Consider the following 17,966-nt stretch of genomic DNA (forward strand, 5'->3'; position numbering starts at 1 on the left):
GTGTGGTTGATAATGAAGAGGAAAATCATGGGCTGCAGGAGGATATCAATCTACTGGTCAGATGGGCAGGGCAGTGGCAAATTGAATTTAATTCAGAAAAGTGTGAGGTGATGCACTTTGGGAGGGCAAATAAGGAAAGGGTATACACATTAAGTGGTAGGCCTCTTAATAGTGTAGATGAACAAAGGGACCTTGGAGTGCTTGTCCACAGATCCCTGAAAGTAGCAGGCCAGGTGACTAAGGTGGTTAAGAAGACATACAGAATGCTTGCCTTTATTGACTGAGGCATAGAATATAAGAGCAAGGAGATTATGTTTAAATTGTATAATACTTTGGTTAGGCCACAGCTGGAGTACTGCGTGCAGTTCTGGTCGCTATATTATAGGAAGGGCGTAATTGCACTAGAGAGGGTGCAGAGGAGATTTACTAGGGTGCTGCCTGGAATGGAGAATCTTAGTTATGAGGGCAGATTGGATAGGCTGGGTTTGTTCTCATTGGAACAGAGGAGGTTGAGAGGAGATCTCATTGAGGTGTACAAAATATTGAGGGGCCTGGACACAGTGGATAGTAAGGGCCTATTTCCATTGGTGGAGGGGTCTATTACGAGGGGGTATAGTTTTAAGGTGGAAGGTTTAGAGGGGATTTGAGGAGGGGCTTCTTTACGAGAGGGTTGTGGGGATCTGGAATTCGCTGCCTGGAAGAGTGGTGGATGCAGAAACCCTCACCACTTTTAAGAGATGGTTGGATAGGCACTTAAAGTGCCGTAACCTGCAGGGTTACAGGCCTAGAGCTGGTAATTGGGATTAGACAGGATGACCTTTTGTTGGACGGCACAGATATAATGGTAAGTACTGCAGAAAATAGAATACTGCCAGGGTGATCTCCTGGACTCGTTTCGATCGCCTGGATGGGTCGGTGAGGAATTTTCCCAGATTTTTTCTCCCTAAATTGGCCTGGATTTTTATCTGGTTTTTGCCTCTCCCAGGACATCACGTGGCTCCGGTTGGGGTGGAGTGTAGAATGTTTCAGTATAAGGAGTGTCGCAGTTGTGTGAGGCAGACTGGTTGGACTGGGTGCTCTTTGCCTTTCCGTCATTGTTCATAGGTTTATATGTAACCTTTAGGGCTGCTGATGAAGGGCCGTGCGGCTCTTTGTCGGCTGGCGCAATTACAATGGGCCAAAATGGCCACTTTCTGCGCTGTAAATTTCTATGTTTCTAAGTTACCATGCCCACTTGACCGTATTTAAATGCAGCAGGGTGGGCTCCAGTGGGCTTTAAAGGTTTCTTGTGGGAGGTAATTTTGGTGCTATTTTAAACTGACGTTTGAGGTGATAGATATTATCGACGAATTTTACTCTGTTTACCACCCCAAATCGGGCAATAATTGAAAGGAAAATCAAGCACTCTATGTCCAAAACTATAAGCATTCCATAAATTCAACACAAAGTTTGCACAAAATATTTTTTTTATAAAAGAATACTCATATTGCCTAAATTTGTCACTGACCTGTTGTAATTCTGCAGATATTCTAAGCTGCTCTGGTTATTCTATGGCAGTAGAGAGAGTAACAAAGATAATAGGGCATCAGTGACTAAGGTGAAATCAGGGAAAAATAGACAAAAGTTGAAGCTAAAAGCAAGGGGCAGAAAACATTGGTCGGAGTTGTTTATAGGCCCCCAAACAGTAGTGGTCATGTAGAGCACAGTATAAATCAGGAAATTAAGTAACAAGGGTAATACAGCAATCATAGGGGTCTTTAATCTACATATAGACTAGGCAAACCAAATTTGCAGTAATAGTGTGGAGGACGAATTCAAGGAATGTGTACAAGATGGTTTTCTAGATCAGTATGTTGAGGAATCAACCAGGGAACCAGCTATTTTAGATCTAGTCTTATGCAATCAGAAAGAGTTAATTAATAACCTTGTAGTAAAGGGGCCTTTAGGGAAGAGTGACCATAATATGATAGAGTTTTATATTAAGTTTGAAAGTGATTTAGTTAAATCTGAAACTTGGGTCTTAAATCTAAACAAAGCAAACTATGTAGGTATGAGGGGCAAGTTGGGTAAGGTAGATTGGGGAAGTACATTAAAAGGTATGACGGTAGACCAGCAATGGCTAGCACTTAAAGAATTAATACATAATTTACAACAAATATACATTCCTTTAAGGCACACAATCCTCATAGGAAAAGTGGTTCAACTGTGGCTAATAAGAGAAGTTAAAAATAGAATTAGATCAAAGGAAGATGCTTATAATGTCGCCAAAAGGAGCAGTAAGCCTGAGGAATGGGAGAATTTTAGAATTCAGCAGCAGAGGACCAAGAAATTGATAAAGAAAAGGAAAATAGAATGAGAGTAAACTAGCGACAGACATAGAGGCAAAAGCCTTTTCTCTATGGGCATGTACGATGTATGAAAACCGGCATTTGCAAACTGCCAAAATTTCTTTTAACAGTTCCAACGCATCCCCGGGAGAAGGGCCTTCGCAGGCAGAGATTTGGGCTCTTTGCTCAACTCTTGCCCAGCGAATTTCCTTCAAACTCTTATGCCTGGTAAAAGCAGGTGTCAGGCCTGCTTTTACCAGTGTAAGAGTTTTAAAAGATAGAAAAATAAAATGTGATCAATAATTTTTATATTAAAAACCCTGTCCATTTAGGTAAGTTTATTTTTACCCCTATTAAAACATATTAAAACATATTTTTAAAAAATCAAAAAAATAAAGTTTTGTCTAAAACATTTAATTCAATTCAATTTCAATTAATTTTAAATATGTTAAGTGTTTTTCTTATTTATTTTAAATGTTTGTGTTTTTGGGGGTATCTCCATTCATAGAAATGGTGATTGCTTGTGAATGGGAATACACCATTTTCATTGGCTGGTCCGGCCCACGTGATCCCAGGCTGCACATATGCTCCTGGAATAGGTGGGTCCCTATGCTGGGCTGCGAATGGAGGCCTCGTAGCGCAAGTGTTCGATCCTCCAGGACCATCAGTAAATATTTGGGTGGTCGGAGGCATCCGCCCGCGGGAAGCCTCAGACCACAATCTTTGGCCCATAAAAACAGACTGTAAAAGCTTCTATCGAAAAAAGAAAAGATTAGCGGAAGTAAATGTGGGTCCCTTGCAGGCTGAGACAGGTGGAATTATAATGGGGAATAAGAAATGGCAGAGAAATTAAACAAATACTTTGTATCTGTCTTCATGGAAGAAGATGCAAAAAACCTCATTAATGTTAGTAAAAAAACAGTACTGGAGAAATTAATGGGACTGAAAGCCGATAAATCCCCTGGACCTGATGGCCTACATCCTGGAGCTTTGAGCGAGGTAGCTATTGAGATAGTGGATGCATTGGTTGTCATTTTCCCAAATTCTATAGATTCTAGAATGGGTTCCGCAGATTGGAATGTAGCAAATGTAACCCTACTATTTAAGATAGGAGGGAGAGAGAAAACGGGGAACTACAGACAAGTTAGCCTGACATCAGTAGTAGGGAAAATGCTAGAATCTATTATTAAGGACATGGTAACAGGGCAATTAGAAAATAATAATAGAATTAGGAAGAGTCAACATGGATTTACGAAAGGGAAATCATGTTTGACAAATCTGTTGAGTTTTTTGAGGTTGTAAGTAGCAGAATAGATAAGGGGGAACCAGTGGATATGGCGTATTCTGGTTTTCAAAAGGCATTCGATAAAGTGCCACACAAGAGGTTATTAAACAAAATTAGCGCTCATGGGATTGGGGGTAATATACTAGCATGGATTGAGGATTGGTTAACCGACAGAAAGCAGAGAGTTGGAATAAATGGGTAATTTTCGGGTTAGCAGATAGTAACTAGTTGGGTACTGCAAGGATCAGTGCTTTGGCCCCAGCTATTCACAATCTATATCAATGATTTGGATGAGGGGACCAAATGTAATATATCGAAGTTTGCTGATGATACAAAGCTAGGTGGGAATGTAAATTGTGAGGAGGATGCAAAGAGGCTTCAAGGGGATATAGACAAGCTAAGTGAGTGGGCAAAATCTTGGCAAATGGAATATAATGTGGTGAAATGTGAAGTTATCCACTTTGGTAGGAAAAATAGGCAAGCAGAATATTTTTAAAATGGTGAGAGATTGGGTAATGTTGGTCTTCAGAGGGACCTGGTGTCCTTGTACACAAATCACTGAAAGTTAACATGCAGGTAACAGCAACTAAGAAAACAAATAGTATGATGGCCTTTATTACAAGAGGATTTAAATATAAGAGTAAAAACGTCTTACTACAATTATATAGGGCCCTGGTGAGACCGCACCATGAGTATTGTGTACAGTTTTGATCTCCTTCCCTAAGGAAGCATAGACTTGCCATAGAGGGAGTGCAATGAAAGTTTACCAGACTGATTCCTGGTGCTGTGGAAAAAAAGAGCACCACAGCCTGCCTGCAGCAAGTCCACAGAATGACTGTAGCATCACAAGCATGTGGAAGAAAAGAGCACCACAGCCTGCCTGCAACAAGACCACAAAATGGCTGCAGCACCACAAGAACGTAGAAGAAAAGAGCACCTCAAAATGGCTGCAGCACACCAAGCAGCAGACCTGCATTCAAAATGGCCTCCTCCATGCCACGAGTCAATATGGAGGAGCATCATGTGACATCGAGCGGCCAATCGGATTTGAAAGCTCCCGTAAAGGAGACTGGTAACCAAAAAAATTTAAAGGGGAAGTTCCAACTATTTGAGTACACGGACTTTAAAGCTAAAGATGCAATTAAAGGGTGCAAGTATGAAAATGTATGCAATGTAACCATGAATTGTGATGCTGGTTTAACTAATGTGACTAATGAGATGAATGCAGGTGTCAGTAAGGTTAAGAATAAGTTTATTATGTTTATTAGGCCTTCGTTTGGCAGCGTTCCCTTCTCTTTCCAGCTCGTTGGCCATGAAGTATTGGTCAAATCGCTCCACGAAGGTTTCCCAATCATCTCCGTCTGAAAATTTCTCCAGGATGCTCACAGTTCTCTGCATTGTTGCGTTGGGGTTCGTCATCTGTATCTCGTCGCCAGTTGTTAAGTCTTGGATAAAGAGTCAGACTAGATACTGCAAGCTCAAAGTAAGTGTGACTGTAGTCCTTTATTACAGATCTCGGAGTGCCTCTCCAGCCTGTGAGGCCTCCTTACATACAGGTGCTCCCAAGGGATTGTAGGATCACTTGGGACTTCAGGGGATAAGCCCTCTGGTGATTAGACATGGTAATTACAGGTTTACATACATAACACCATTTATGGTGGATTTTGTGCCGATGTAAATATAGGTTAGTGCCATAGAAGTGCTCAGAGCTTTACAAGTGGGAAACTCACTGCTCTAAGATTTTACTCATGCTTAATAGTTTAAACTCTTTCCAGATGACAACAAAAACCTGTCAAGTATAATTCGCTAAGTATTGATTTTGTAAGAACTTTCCCTAGCCAGGGTACATTTTTCTCTTCCCTGTCTGGTCACTGAAAAGTCTGAAATTCAATACAGAGTTCAGCTGCTTATCCAGTTTTCACTAAAGCAATTTGTATTATGGATTTATTTTCACACAGTACAATAGTCATTGCCACTTCTACTATTTGAATGTTTTGACTGCCTGAACCTTTTTATTTTATCTTTGCAAGTATAGTGCATGAACTTCACATTAAATCAGGTTTAACAAATATGGCTTAAACTAAATAATCAATGAGTGGGCTTTGGCTTTAAATACATAAATGCTGATAACATTATTGCTATCTATACCATTTTCTCGTCAGCCTTGCTTGCCTATTTAGCACGCCAACGTGCTACAAAATACTAGTTAATTTTGAATGAATGTAATTAGAAGCACAAACTATTGTATAGTTTTTATCATTACTGGTAGATTTTCCAAGGTTTTATAAGAAGAGTGCAGAATAAGAAGAATGGCATTACCAGGAGCATTGACTTTTTAACATGAAAGGGGAGTGACCCTGGGACATGGGAGCATTGGGATGAGGGTCTATAATGGGAGGGTCTCAGGATCTATCAATATTTTGAGGGGGCAGGGGTCTCAGAGTTTAGGAGCACTGTAAGGGTTCCAGGGTTTCATGAGTTTTAGGAATATGAAGGCAGGTCCCAGGATTTGAGATTACTGGAGGAGAGATCCCAGCATCGAGAGCCATTGAGAAGGAAGGTCTCACGATCTGTGCACGCTGCGGATGGGATCAGGGAATACTGGAAGGACAATCTTTTCGATCAAAAAAAAAAACACCATCACAGGTGCTGTTGTTCAAATGTGCTTCCTGCAGTGAACACTATTAAATAAATCCAGAATTACATAAAATAAAGCTCAGAGAATAAAATCTGCAGATTCTTTCAAAGTTTGGAAAAAAACAAAGAAACTCAAACTCTCACTGGATGAGAAAACACACCCTTCTATCCTATAACTGGTGTTAATGCACATATTGCATGCTGGGAAATTCTGCAAACTGCACATGCTCAGAATGCACAGGTGTAGTTGAAAGATCTCTCCAACTGCTGTAAGGTAAAAATATTCAGTCAAAACCCAGGTTTACAAGAGAGGTTGAGACATTGAAATAAAGACTTTAATGAAGCTATTAAAAGTTATAAAGAACAATTTTGAGTAATTTGATTGGTTCATCAACAAATTGTGATAGCAAAAGAAAGGTTTACATCTTTATGTAGAATTTTCCCATTATATATGTTTTCAATGATAAATAATGGCATCAAAATCGTGATTCAAAATTGTGGCATCGGAAGTAAGATTTGTGGACAGCAAGAACGAGCTATTTGACTGATTTTTAATATAATGCTCCTGCAGGGTTGCACACGGGGAATCAAGAGCATTAGCAGTATTCAGGGCAAACAGGTTTAGAGTGCAGCGGGATAATTAGACCTAGGTAGGGAAGGTGGGAGGAAACAGATGGGAAATGGCAGGAAGGTGGAGAGGATAATGAGGTAAAGTGGATGGGGAAGATGGACAGAAAGGGGAGACAGAGAACAGGAAAAAGGATACGGATAAGAGGAGTTAGGGGAAAGAGGAGAAAAGTGGTGAATGGGGGAGAAGATGAAGACAGGAACAGAGGGGCAAAGAAAGAGAAACTACCTTAGTGTGTAGTTGCTGGACATCTCTTCTGCCCATAAGGCCTAGATATTTACTTCGGCTGGGGGCACAGGGCTTTGTTCCCCGTCCTTTACCCAGCTTTGATTACATTTGAGCAAGCGAAGTAGGAGTTAATTACTAAGGATTCAGGTAAAGAGATTCAATGGTTAATTGGGGTTGTTCTGGTCGAAAGAGGCAGTCATTTACATTCAGTGGGGAGGGGCTAAACATGATATGCTGGCTGGAACAAACACTGTGGAGCAGGTGGGAAAAGGAGAGAAGTGGGCCAGAACAGTGTTTGGGAATTCACTATCGTTCATCTCGTTGGGGTTTAAATTATTATAGCAAGAACGACCCACCAATCTCCAAGAAGGCAGTTATTAATGCTGTTTTTATTGCAGGAAAGGGATTTGGGGGGCATCAGGGCATGCTTTAGTATCTGGCATGGCAGGGTTATTCATTGCCGCTGTATTTTTTTCACATGTTCAGGTGCCCTTTCAGAGAGATGGGCAACTTGAACAGGCTCATGGGACAGCCAAGTAGTGTGATGGGGGACAAAGGATTAATTAAGTGGCACTGTTCAATGAGCAGGAAGGATGAAATATTACATAATGGGATTTATTTTCATCCATCCACGAATTAAAGGAGAAATATTAGGGAACAGCAATTCAGGTGGAATTTTATTGTAAGGTAAATGTCAGTGCATTAAGGCTGTAACATTACTTACTCAGGGGTGGGGGTTAAAGGGTCCCATTACTTGCTCAGGGGTGAGGGTTAAAGGGTCCCATTACTTGCTCAGGGGTGGGGGTTAAAGGGTCCCATTACTTGCTCAGGGAATTATTTTCTGCTTTAGGCTTTTTCGGCTTTCCTTTCTGTTTCTATCTCAAATATCAACTTGCTTCAGTTTCCTATTTAAGTTTCTTTCCTCTGTTGGTGACAGTCTAAGAAGTGGGGTCAGCAGATTAGCATCCACTCTTTGCTCGGGAGAGGGGGTTCGGAGACTTCCTGATCGCTTGGGTCAGGAGACTGTCTTCTGATCTAGTGCCTGACCTCTGTTTAGGGAGAGGGTATTTACGGACCGAGTGCTGACTTTGGTCTTTGGTGTAGTTGGTGTTTTTGAACCATTTGGATTTGGAGTATGCTATTTGGTTCCTGTTTTATGGGCGCAGGGATGTTGTTGCTCACAAAGTTCAGCTTGTATAACTGAAAGAATGATGCACACTTCACATTCAGTTTAGTTAGGGATAGGTTGCTGAAAGGGTTGTTTTGAATTTCTTTGGATTTGGGAAACGGCATTGGATTTTGTTTTGCTGGAAGGGTTTGTGCAAAATAATTTCTGCCATTGTATTCAAGCCGCTAATGCTTTTTTGGGTTTTTCTCTCTAAGCTTTCATTCCTGACATGCGCATCCTCTTTCTTTGTTTCTAGTCCTGTTTCCCTTACAAGGTTTTGTGGTCAGCGGCCAATTAACTAGTCATGTTGACAGTTTGAGGAGCAAATTTGTTTATTATAATATCTGGCCTAGATCTCTTTCTGATGTCCTCGCTATTTGAAAGATGAGTTTAGCTTACTTTGAAATATTTTTGCTTCCCCATATAGTAATTTTTTTATTGTCATACTTTTAATTGTCACATAATGTTAGGCGCTGTTCCATTTCAGTCATTTATTCACATGTAACATTTAAACTGTCCCCGAAAAGTGCAGTACCTTAGCACCAATCACCAGTGACCATTTTTAATATATAATAGATAAACAGCTGAACAATTTACACAAATAAGGTGAAGAAATACAAAAAGAGAGAAAAATATTATTTAAATCAAGAAAAGTAGATTAATTTATAGCCAAGGAAAGAGCTTCTGCATTAAACCTCTGTTTAAAAAAAAATACAATCAGTGCAGCTCCCCTGATGGCTCAGTAAGTTTATCCCGTAAGTAACTGAGCCACTGAGACCAGGAAAATACCAGGTTCAATCCTTAGTCTATTTGCTGAATTTGCTGATCTGAGCTGGTTTGATATGTCTTACAATCATAAAATGGAGTCACTTTACACCTATGCCAGTGATACCTTTCCAACAGGAGCTATCCACGCTAATCTCAATATCCTGTTCTTTCCTTATATCCTTCCTTTTCAAATGCTTTTCCTTTTTAATAATCGCAACCTCAATAATACCTGTGCTCTAATAAACCTTTGTGTGAAAATGTATCTAACGCTCCCTTTTTTCTCATAATAATCTGTAGAGAATCTGTAACCAATGAAAACAACCGTTCACTACTTATCTTGAAACCCTCTAATAGATCCCTGTTCCAGAGAAAAGGAATTAATTTTAGAACCTTTCTTTATAACTATAATTTTAATTCCTGGTATAATCCTAGTGAATCTTCATTGTATAGCTTTAATATAATTCCTATAGTGGGTGCCCCAGAGCTACATAACAATACTCCAACTATGGCTGAACCAATGTCTTGCACAAATTAAATATCACCTCCTGGCCTTTATATTCTATGCGCCTACGCATAAAACTCAGAATTCTATTTTCCTTTTTATAGACGTTCAATCTGCACTCCATGCACTTTAAAGATGTATGTATCTACAGCCATAGATTGCTCTTCCAAACTGTTAAGAACTTTATGATTTATAGTACACTTCCTTTCATTGCTGATTTCCCAAAATGTGATACTTCACATTATGTATCTGCCACCTATCTTCCCACTCTGCTAACCTGTCTCCAATATCCTGAAATCTCTTGTATTCTTCCTCAGTTTGTCATTCCTCAAATATGGTATCATCAGCAAACTTTGATAGAATTTCCTTATAGAAATATAAGGCCCAAGTTTCGAGCCGCGCCTAGAACGGCGCAGTCCCGACCTGGACGCCCGTTTTTCGCGCCACAAAGTGCGCCTAAAAAAAACTTCCAGATTCTCCAGCTCCCTGCAGGTCGTTTGCAGCTCGGCGCAGCACAGCACAAGCTGTAGGGGGCGGAGCCAGGTCCCTGCGCTGAAACAGTGCCGGGATCTCTGCACATGCGTGCTACAGTGGGCGCGCATGTTCAGTAGCTCCAGGCGCCCAAAACTGTGTGGGAGGGGCCGAAGCACGCAGCCCCTAGCCCTGGCCGAATGGCCTCACTGGGGCTGCGTGAATAAGGCTCCTGCTTCCTCCCGACCCGACTCGACTCCCGCTTCCCGCCCCCCACCTCCGGACCGACTCCTGCTTCCCCACCGCCCCCCCCGCCCCTGGACCGGACCCGACCCCGACCCGACCCGACTCCCGCTTCCCCCCCGCCGCCTCTGGACCGGACCCGACCCCGACCCGACTACCGCTTCCCACCCCCGCCCCGCCCCCGACCCGACTCCCGCTCCCCCCTGCCCCCGGACCGGACCCGACCTGACTCCCGCTCCCCCCCGCCCCCGGACCGGACCGGACCCGACACCGACCCGACTCCTGCTTCCCCCCCCCGCCCCCGGACTGGACCCGACCTGACCTCCCTCCCCCCCGACCTGACCTCCCTCTCCCTCCCTCCCCCCGACCGAACCGAACCGACCTCCCTCCCACCACCCCCCCGACCCGCGCTCCCCCCAACCCGACCCAACGCCACCTACCTGTAAATCTGGTTCTGGGGACGGGCCCTGCCCGAAGTCTCGGGCCCGGCCGGGCCCGGCCCATTCAGCCTCCCTCCCCCTTCTCCTTCCCCCCCCCCCATCTCCTTCCTTTCCTCCCCCCATCTCCTTCTTTTTCCCCCCCATCTCCTTTCCTCCCGTCCCCCTCCTCCCCTTTCTCTCCCATCCCTCCCTCTGCTCCCCCCTCTCTCCCCCTCCTCGCTGTCAGAAACACAGACACTGACAGACAGAGAATGAGAGACACACAGACAGACAGACAGAGAGATAGAGACACTGACAGAGACACACTGGGGCGGGCATCCCAGCACGCTGTTGGAGGGCTCCCGGTGCTGCAGTCGGTAAGTAGAAAATGTTCTACTTATTGATTTTTTTTAACAAAATTATTTCTTATTAATTTTTTTTGATTGATTTATTGGTTGATTTATTGATGTTTTTATCATTTATTATTGATGATGGCTCTTTATTTGTAAAACTGAAGTGTTTAATGTTTGTAAACTTCCCTTTTAACCCCCCCTCCCCCATTCCCTACGCCTGATTTGTAACCTACGCCTGATTTTCTAAAGTGTAGACAAGGTTTTTTCGAGCGTACAAAAATCTTCACTTACTCCATTCTAAGTTAGTTTGGAGTAAGTTTTCACTGACGAAACTTTGAAAAACAGGCGTAAGTGGCCGGACACGCCGCCTTTTGAAAAAAAATTCTGTTCCAAAGTGAAACTGTTCTAACTGACTAGAACTGGAGCAAACTAAATGGCGAGAATTCCGATTTCTAAGATACTCCGTTCTACACCAGTTGCTCCTAAAAATCAGGAGCAAATCATGTCGAAACTTGGGGCCATAGAAATTTACAGCACAGAAGGAGGCCATTTCGGCCCATCATGTCCATGCCGGCCGAAAAAGAGCCGCATGGTCTTTGGTCAGCAGCCCTAAAGGTTACATATAAATCTATGAACAATGATGGAAAGGCAAAGAGCACCCAGATCAACCAGTCCACCTCACACAACTGCGACACCCTTATACTGAAACATTCTACACTCCACCCCAACTGGAGCCATGTGACCTCCTGAGAGAGGCAAAAAACGGATAAAAACCCAGGCCAATTTTGGGAGAAAAACATCTGGGAAAATTCCTCTCTGACCCATCTAGGCGATCAAAACTATTCCAGGAGATCACCCTGGTCATATTCGATTCCCTGCAGTACTTACCATTATATCAGCGCCGTCCAACAAAAGGTCATCCAGTCTAATCCCAATTACCAGCTCTGGGTCCGTAATCCTGCAGGTTATGGCACTTTAAGTGCCTATCCAACCATCTCTTAAAAGTGGTGAGGGTTTCTGCATCCACCACTCTTCCAGGCAGCAAATTCCAGATCTCCACAACCCTCTGCATAAAGAAGCCCCTCCTCAAATCCCCTCTAAACCTTCCACCAACCACCTTAAAACGAAGCCCCTTCGTAATAGACCTCTCCACCAATGGAAATAGGCCCTTACTATCCACTATGTCCAGGCTCCTCAATATTTTGTACACCTCAATGAGGTCTCCTCTCAACCTCCTCTGTTCCAATGAGAGCAAACCCAGCCGATACAATCTGTCCTCATAACTAAGATTCTCCATTCCAAGCAGCATCCTAGTAAATCTCCTCTGCACCCTTTCTAGTGCAATCACGTCCTTCCTATAATACGGCGATCAGAACCGCACGCAGTACTCCAGCTGTGGCCTAACCAAAGTATTATGCAATTTAAGCAACCTCCCATCTCTTATATTCTATGCCTCGGCCAATAAAGGCAAGCATTCCGTATGACTTTCCTCTTCATTATCAACCACACAGCCGATTTTAGTGTCGTCTGCAAACTTCTTAATCATACTCCCGATATTCAAATCTAAATCATTGATATATACAACAAAAAGCAAGGGACCCAGTACTGAGCCCTGCAGTACTGCAGTCACAAAAACATCCATCAATCATTACCCTTTGCTTCCTACCGCCAAGCCAATTTTGGATCCAACTTGCCACTTTGCCCTGGATCCCATGGGCTTTAACCTTCATGATCAGTCTACCATGTGGGGCCTTATCAAAAGCCTTGCTAAAGTCCATATATACTACATCGTATACACTACCCTCATCGACCCGCTTGGTTACCTCCTCAAAAAATTCAATCGGTTAGTCAAACACGATCTTCTCTTAACAAATCCATGCTGACTGTCCCTAATTAATCCTTGCCTATTCAAATGTAGATCTATCCTGTCTTTCAGGATTTTTTCCAATAATTTTCCCACGACTGAGGTTAGGCTGACAGGCCTGTAATTACTTGGCCTATCCCTATCTCCCTTCTGAAATAAGGGTACTACATTAACAGTCCTCCAATCCTCCGGCACCATGCCCAGATCCACGGAGGACTGGAAAATCATTTATATAAAAGGAAAACTATCACAGCACTGATCCTATGACATACCACTACCCACATTCTGGAGAACACAAACGTCCATTACTCTTACTCTTTGCTCTTGTCCCATTGTGATTCCCTTATCCATGAAGCCATCTTCCCTTCAATACTTTGGGAGTAAAATTGGGCGATAGCATAAAATGGGCGTGCGAATTGACATCCCTTTTTACAAATTGCCCGATTTCTTTTCAATTCACTTCAATGGAAAAAAATTTGGATGGAGATTAAAGCACTCTTCCGATTCACTAGCTCCCATTCTGTGCTGTTGCCCGAGACCAATTTCATGCTCAGAACCTCTGCCTGCCCCAAACACGGCCATCGTTATAAGGATGATGGGGATTCTCTACGTTGCAAGTTCCTGCAATCCAGGATCTGAGAGACGCAATGCATGTTCAGACGAGGTGTGCCTCCACAACAAGGGCAAGAGTGTGCAGCACCTGGGAATCCTTTAATTCCCCGCTCCACTCCCACTCTTATCTCTGTTCTCGGCCTCCTACACTGTTCCAATGAAGCTCAATGTGAGCTCGAGGAACAGCATCTCATCTTTTATTTAGGCACTTTACAGCCTTCTGGACTCAATTTCAGCCCCTATTTTTTTCTTCTTTTTTCTGTGTTTTTCTCTCCTTCCCATGGCAGCTGTTGATGATTCTGCCATTTCCATTTACACCCTGGGGGCGAAATTGGTCATCCACCCATTTCTCGGCAGTGTGTCGGTGGAATGTCGTTTCATACCGCCGGGTACCGCTGGGGCGGAGTGTGCGCAATTTTCGTCACTGGCAGTGTGTCATTTTCACTGGGGAATCTTGGGCTGCTGCGAAGCTCCACCCCCTGAGAGGCACAGACGAGAATCCACAGAGACTGTTGGCCTGAGAGCGATGGCGATGTGGAAGTATGTGCTGGCGGCGAGGGTGGGGGGGGGGGAAATCGCTGCTGTGGGGGGAGATACCTGTGAAGGGGGAATCGCTGCTTGGGGGGGGGGGGAGATCGCTGCTTGGGGGGGAAGATCGCTGCTATGGGGGGGGGGGGAGATCGCTGCTTGGGGGGGGGGGGAGATTGCTGCTTGGGGGAAGATCGCTACTAGGTGGGGGTTTGCTGCTTTGGGGGGGGGAGATTGCTGCTTGGAGGGGGGGGGGAGAGATCGCTGCTTGGGGGACGGGGGAGATCGCTGCTTGTGGGAAGATCGCTACTAGGTGGGGGTTCGCTGCTTTGGGGGGGTGATTGCTGCTTGGGGGAGGGGGGAGATCGCTGCTTGGGGGGGGAGATCGCTGCTTGGGGGAAGATCGCTACTAGGTGGGGATTCGCTGCTTGGCTTGGGGAGAGATGGCTGCTTGGGGGAGAGATTGCTGCTTGGGGGAGAGATTGCTGCTTGGGGGAGAGATGGCTGCTTGGGGGAGAGATGGCTGCTTGGGGGAGAGATGGCTGCTTGGGGGAGAGATGGCTGCTTGGGGGAGAGATGGCTGCTTGGGGGAGAGATGGCTGCTTGGGGGAGAGATGGCTGCTTGGGGGAGAGATGGCTGCTTGGGGGAGAGATGGCTGCTTGGGGGAGAGATGGCTGCTTGGGGGAGAGATGGCTGCTTGGGGGAGAGTTGGCTGCTTGGGGGAGAGTTGGCTGCTTGGGGGAGAGATTGCTGCTTGGGGGAGAGATTGCTGCTTGGGGGAGAGATTGCTGCTTGGGGGAGAGATTGCTGCTTGGGGGAGAGATTGCTGCTTGGGGGAGAGTTAGCTGCTTGGGGGAGAGTTAGCTGCTTGGGGGAGAGATTGCTGCTTGGGGGAGAGATTGCTGCTTGGGGGAGAGATTGCTGCTTGGGGGAGAGATTGCTGCTTGGGGGAGAGATTGCTGCTTGGGGGAGAGATGGCTGCTTGGGGGAGAGATTGCTGCTTGGGGGAGAGATTGCTGCTTGGGGGAGAGATTGCTGCTTGGGGGAGAGATTGCTGCTTGGGGGAGAGATTGCTGCTTGGGGGAGAGATTGCTGCTTGGGGAGAGATTGCTGCTTGGGGGAGAGATTGCTGCTTGGGGGAGAGATGGCTGCTTGGGGGAGAGTTAGCTGCTTGGGGGAGAGATTGCTGCTTGGGGGAGAGATTGCTGCTTGGGGGAGAGATTGCTGCTTGGGGGAGAGATTGCTGCTTGGGGGAGAGATTGCTGCTTGGGGGAGAGATGGCTGCTTGGGGGAGAGATGGCTGCTTGGGGGAGAGATTGCTGCTTGGGGGAGAGTTAGCTGCTTGGGGGAGAGATTGCTGCTTGGGGGAGAGATTGCTGCTTGGGGGAGAGATTGCTGCTTGGGGAGAGATTGCTGCTTGGGGGAGAGATTGCTGCTTGGGGGAGAGATGGCTGCTTGGGGGAGAGTTAGCTGCTTGGGGGAGAGATTGCTGCTTGGGGGAGAGATTGCTGCTTGGGGGAGAGATTGCTGCTTGGGGGAGAGATTGCTGCTTGGGGGAGAGATTGCTGCTTGGGGGAGAGATTGCTGCTTGGGGGAGAGATGGCTGCTTGGGGGAGAGATGGCTGCTTGGGGGAGAGATGGCTGCTTGGGGGAGAGTTAGCTGCTTGGGGGAGAGTTAGCTGCTTGGGGGAGAGTTAGCTGCTTGGGGGAGAGATTGCTGCTTGGGGGAGAGATTGCTGCTTGGGGGAGAGATTGCTGCTTGGGGGAGAGATTGCTGCTTGGGGGAGAGATTGCTGCTTGGGGGAGAGATTGCTGCTTGGGGGAGAGATTGCTGCTTGGGGGAGAGTTAGCTGCTTGGGGGAGAGTTAGCTGCTTGGGGGAGAGATTGCTGCTTGGGGGAGAGATTGCTGCTTGGGGGAGAGTTGGCTGCTTGGGGGAGAGTTACAAGCTTGGGGGAGAGATTGCTGCTTGGGGGAAGAGATTGCTGCTTGGGGGAGAGATTGCTGCTTGGGGGAGAGATTGCTGCTTGGGGGAGAGATTGCTGCTTGGGGGAGAGATGGCTGCTTGGGGGAGAGTTAGCTGCTTGGGGGAGAGATTGCTGCTTGGGGGGGAGATTGCTGCTTGGGGGGGAGATTGCTGCTTGGGGGAGAGATGGCTGCTTGGGGGAGAGTTAGCTGCTTGGGGGAGAGATTGCTGCTTGGGGGAGAGATTGCTGCTTGGGGGAGAGATTGCTGCTTGGGGGAGAGATTGCTGCTTGGGGGAGAGATGGCTGCTTGGGGGAGAGTTGGCTGCTTGGGGGAGAGATTGCTGCTTGGGGGAGAGTTAGCTGCTTGGGGGAGAGATTGCTGCTTGGGGGAGAGATTGCTGCTTGGGGGAGAGATTGCTGCTTGGGGGAGAGATTGCTGCTTGGGGGAGAGATTGCTGCTTGGGGGAGAGATTGCTGCTTGGGGGAGAGTTAGCTGCTTGGGGGAGAGTTAGCTGCTTGGGGGGGAAGATTGCTGCTTGGGGGAAGAGATTGCTGCTTGGGGGAGAGTTAGCTGATTGGGGGAGAGATACCTGATTGGGGGAGAGATACCTGCTTGGGGGAGAGATTGCTGCTTGGGGGAGAGATTGCTGCTTGGGGGAGAGATTGCTGCTTGGGGGAGAGTTAGCTGCTTGGGGGAGAGTTAGCTGCTTGGGGGAGAGATTGCTGCTTGGGGGGGAGATTACTGCTTGGGGGAGAGATTGCTGCTTGGGGGAGAGTTATCCTGCTTGGGGGAGAGATTGCTGCTTGGGGGGAGATTGCTGCTTGGGGGAGAGTTAGCTGCTTGGGGGAGAGATTGCTGCTTGGGGGAGAGTTAGCTGCTTGCGGGGGGGAGATCGCTGCTTGGGGGAGAGATCGTTGCTTGCGGGGGGAGATTACTGCTTGGGGGAGAGATTGCTGCTTGGGGGAGAGTTATGCTGCTTGGGGGAGAGATCGTTGCTTGCGGGGAGATCGCTGCTTGGGGGAGAGATCACTGCTTGCGGGGGGGGAGATCGCTGCTTGGGGGAGAGATCACTGCTTGTGGGGGGGGAGATCGCTGCTTGGGGGAGAGATCACTGCTTGCGGGGGGGGAGATCGCTGCTTGGGGGAGAGATCACTGCTTGCGGGGGGGGAGATCGCTGCTTGGGGGAGAGATCACTGCTTGTGGGGGGGGAGATCGCTGCTTGTGAGTGGGGAGATCGCTGCTTGTGGGGGGGGAGATCGCTGCTTGTGGGGGGGGAGATCGCTGCTTGTGGGGGGGGAGATCGCTGCTTGTGGGGGGGGAGATCACTGCTTGTGGGGGGGGAGATCGCTGCTTGTGGGGGGGGAGATCGCTGCTTGTGGGGGGGGAGATCGCTACTTGGGGGAGAGATCACTCCTTGTGGGGGGGGGGGGAGATCGCTGCTTCGGGGGGAGATCGCTGCTTAGGGGGGAGATCGCTGCTTGGGGGAGAGATCACTGCTTGGGAGAAGAGTTAGCTGCTTGGGGGAGAGATTGCTGCATGCGGGGGGGAGATCGCTGCTTGGGGGAGAGATCACTGCTTGGGAGAAGAGTTAGCTGCTTGGGGGAGAGATTGCTGCTTGGGGGAGAGATCGCTGCATGCGGGGGGGAGATCGCTGCTTGGGGGAGAGATCACTGCTTGTGGGGGGGGGGGGATCACTGCTTAGGGGGGAGATCGCTGCTTGGGAGAAGGGAGATGGCTACTTGGGGGGGGCAGTGGCAGAGATGGCTGATTGGGGGTGGAGATCACTGATTGGCGGGGGATCGCTGCTTGGGGGAATTTGCTGGAACTCTTTGAGGATGTAACGAACAGGGTGGATAAAGGGGAACCAGTGGATGTGGTGCATTTGGACTTCCAGAAGGCATTTGACAAGGTGTTACATAAAAGGTTTCTGCACAAGATAAAAGTTCACGGGGTTGGGGGTAATAT

The 17,966-nt window shown here is 46.9% G+C and overlaps 1 protein-coding gene across 1 annotated transcript in view; it reads right to left on the reverse strand.

The window, feature by feature from the left end:
* The window catches only part of LOC139266053 (polyamine-modulated factor 1-binding protein 1-like), an 887,264-nt gene that overhangs the window by 180,294 nt on the left and 689,004 nt on the right, over positions 1 to 17,966 (reverse strand). The window lies entirely within an intron of this gene.

This window comes from Pristiophorus japonicus, chromosome 1, assembly GCF_044704955.1.
Source record: "Pristiophorus japonicus isolate sPriJap1 chromosome 1, sPriJap1.hap1, whole genome shotgun sequence".
Classification (NCBI taxonomy): domain Eukaryota; kingdom Metazoa; phylum Chordata; class Chondrichthyes; family Pristiophoridae; genus Pristiophorus; species Pristiophorus japonicus.